Here is a 3,741-nt window from a genome sequence, read left to right as displayed (position 1 = left end):
GAGCGTGGTTGGATCAATTTTTGGAGTCGAAATCGGGTGACTTCTACCAACGAAGCATTGAAAGTCTTCTCGAAAGTTGGGAAGAAGTTGTAAACTATAAATATATTAGTAGTTATTTTTTATGAATTTTTTTTTTTTTAATTAATTTTATGAAAAGGGTGGGAACTTAGTTGCCAACCAAATATTTTTACATATTTTTTTCTGTATATCACATTTCACTCCGCAATTCTCTTGTGCATGTGTATATATAGATGTGTATATGAACATATTTGTACGCGTATGAGTTTATATACGTGTCCGCGGGCATGTTTGCGGGTATATATATATATATATATATATATATATATATATATATATATATATATATATATATAGATATATAGATACATATATATGTATGGCTGCATATATATGTCCACATATAGGCGTGTGTGTGGGTGTGCGTGTTTTTTCCCTTTATTTAGCGGTCATTTTAGTAGCACTTTTGATTGTCTTCATAACGGTAATATTCATAGTAATTGCACTTTATTTAACGGTCATTTTCATACCATTTTTCGTTTGTCTTGATAACCGGCGAGATGCATGAGCAGATTTCCATTCCAAGATCTGAAAATCGGAGTTTTACTATGGCATCCGAATAATTGTCTCATATTATACTACAGATATATATATATATGGAGAATGCCGATAAGGAACAATCGAGTTGACATGTATATGGAAATTAGGTCAGGTAGAAAATGTTAGATTAATTTTATCATGAAGAACATTGTAATACCGGTTTCAGTTTTTGCGACTTTTTCAACTTAGAATAAAGCATGAAAATCTATTAAATTGTGGAAAAATTAAATAAAATGTTTAAAAAAATATTTCCATAGTTTTCAAATGCAAGTGTCATTTTCCTTTTATCTGCCTATCTCTAGCTGTCTTTTCAACTCATGTGAGTTCTAGTTAGTGGGCAGCAAATAGCAGTAGTCTTAATATTTATATGAACGTTTGATTTTGATTGTTTAAATAGCAGTAACAGTTGATACAGGAGGCGGCGAAAAAGAAGAAGAAGAAGAAGAAGAAGAAGAAGAAGAAGAAGAAGAAGAAGAAGAAGAAGAAGAAGAAGAAGAAGAAGAAGAAGAAGAAGAAGAAGAAGAAGAAGAAGAAGAAGAAGAATGCGGGGGTGGTTTGACAGTAGTAGTAGTTGGTAGAATCCTCTTCAATGGTCAAGTGACCGAAAGTGACTTGTAATAGTAATGATTGGAATTGTTCTGAAGACGTTCATGTGTAGTGACTCTTCTGAACATATCGTTTTTAATATTTGCGTGGGTATTATTCTAAGACACTTCTAATTTGCGGTGGAGGCATTCAAAAGAAGTTTGTGTTTTGTGATAAAGTATGACACTTTACTGATATGCTGATTACATGTTCCTGAGTTGATAGCTTGTTTGTTTGTTATTAGCGCAACTGTCGATGTGTTCGCTGAATATTTTTCTGTATTTCCGAATTTTGATCTGAAATCTATGTAGAGCCATCCTTTAACGTAGAATGTTTTTGGTTTGGCCTATGTATTGCTCTCGACACACAGAACAAGTTAATACATATATTAGGTACTCCGAACCACACGTGAAGTTGCTTTTCACTGTGAAACGTTGACCCTGTTGAAAAGAGAAATATGATCCCTCAATTAGATTCACGCATATACCACCTCTTCCTCATTCTTTTTCCTGACAGCTTCAGTGATATTGTTGAGCGTACTTCGATTTGTGTTAGGATACTTTTCATAGATTTAGGCTGTCTTTTGCTCTTTATGATGGTGTGCGTTTGGAGGATTGAATTCATTCTGTGGTCCCATTTTAGTAGGGATATATTCTGAAGGATGGAGTTGAGGACTTCATTGTTAAGAGGATTGTGTGGAAAAGTATGGTAGGGCTTTTGGTTGTAAATCCTTCTTTAATTTGAGATGTCTGAGCTTATGGATGTTGAGATGTAGGGCATGTTGAAAGCATATATCAATTAGTGATAGTCGGTAGTCCCTGGTGATGAGTCTATCCTTTAGTTCATGTAGTATTGTGTCCTTGGTGCTTGTATTAGAAACTATAGTACACATCATTTTTGCTAGGTTGAAAGGGATATTCATTCTAGTGTGTCTGGGGTGGCATGAGTTGAACGGTAGATATTGATTGCAGTTCGTTTCTATTTTGTTGTTAGATTCCCTAATGAGGATGTTCATAAAAGGAAGTTGTTGATGGCTGTATTCCATCATGCATTCAACGTTTCCGTTAAGTCCGTTTATAATTGCCCGAAATTCTTTCAATCTCTTTCTACTTTCTTGCTAAAGAGTGAAACAGTCATCCAGATATCTCTTCCAGTTATTTTCTATATAGAGGGAGAATGGGTTGCCGTATTTTTCTAGTACCTTACGATAAAGACTGATTTCAAGATATCCATGACTAGGTTGGCAAATGAGGGGGGCATTCTCCAACTCATCGCAGTCCTTGATTTTTGTCGATAGAATTTGTATTTGAAGTGGTCATTCTCCAAGATGAATTTTAGCCCTTATCACGAATTCTCTTTTGATGCGATGTTGGATTTCATTGGTGGAATTCTCTAGCCAGAATTGTATTGCCGCTATTCATAAGCTATGGGAGATGTTCGAATAGATGTTGACTACATCGAAGGTTACTAGTGGGGTATTTTGGTTTATTGTTTTAGGGAGGTGATTGAACAGGTCTAGGACGTTCCTTCTGTAGCTTTTGATATGCATGAGGAATGTTTTTAAGAGGGTATCTAAAAGTTACTCAGCGAGTCGTAATTTTGTACAGAATTCCGCGACGTCTTATTTCATTTCGTTGTAGTTGGGGCGCTGGGGGTAGTTGTAAGCTTGAGCCCTTTGGAGAGTATGTTGATTTGGTTTACTGTTAGTTCTTTATGAGTAGATTGATGATTTTTATCACTTTTCGTTCCTCCTGTCTCTCTGCTGCTATCTCGGGCCTCTGTGTTTGCGTGTTGAGTCTAAAAAATTATGGAGGTGATTGGGATCGTAACTGTTATGTATTTCTTCCTTGTTGTTGCGGAGTACTCTGTTGTGATTTATGGTACGGGAACTTGGAGTGGTATTGAAAGGTGAGTCCCTATATCCCATGTCCAAATTTGGTGTTTTAGGGGACCGTCGTTGGTAAATATTACGTGTGGTAAGTGCTTGTGGTAAGTGCTCGTTGTTTAGTAGATTACTGCAACGAAAATTTCGTTGGTAACTCCTTATGGCGGAGAGGTTGCAATGTCTATGCTGTGGGTAGTGATTTTTCATTTCCCTGTTTGAAGTTGAGGTGCTCCCGGTGTTGTTTTGCAGGTGGGTTACAAAGTTAGGGTTAGTTCTTGTATTCTTTCGTTGGTATGGGCGATGGTTCCATTTTTTTTTTAGATAGGTATGAATGTTTGTTTGAGTGTTGTTTTCATTTTCTTATTTTCAGGAAAGGGTTGCTGGAAGCGTACTCTGTTTGAAAGACAGTTTCATGGTTGGAGAACCAAGTAGGGCTTTTTTTATCAGCGTTGGAGTTATTTCAGTTCTTCTTTCTCACAATCTTCTTTCTATAGTTTGGAGATCGTTTCTAGGTCGAGGCCTTGAGTCATTTTGACAATTTCTTGGTTGATATCTTCATCGATGGATATTACTTTATTAACATGAATCGTTAATTTTAGGACTTCTATTTCCATCTTCATGTTTTCCAGTACCATTCTTTCCCAGTGGCATTT

This window comes from Octopus bimaculoides, chromosome 1 (assembly GCF_046866305.1).
Source record: "Octopus bimaculoides isolate indiv1 chromosome 1, ASM4686630v1, whole genome shotgun sequence".
In the NCBI taxonomy this organism is placed as follows: Eukaryota; Metazoa; Mollusca; class Cephalopoda; order Octopoda; family Octopodidae; genus Octopus; species Octopus bimaculoides.
The sequence above is the reverse complement of the archived record's forward strand: the minus strand, read 5'-3'. Positions refer to the sequence as shown.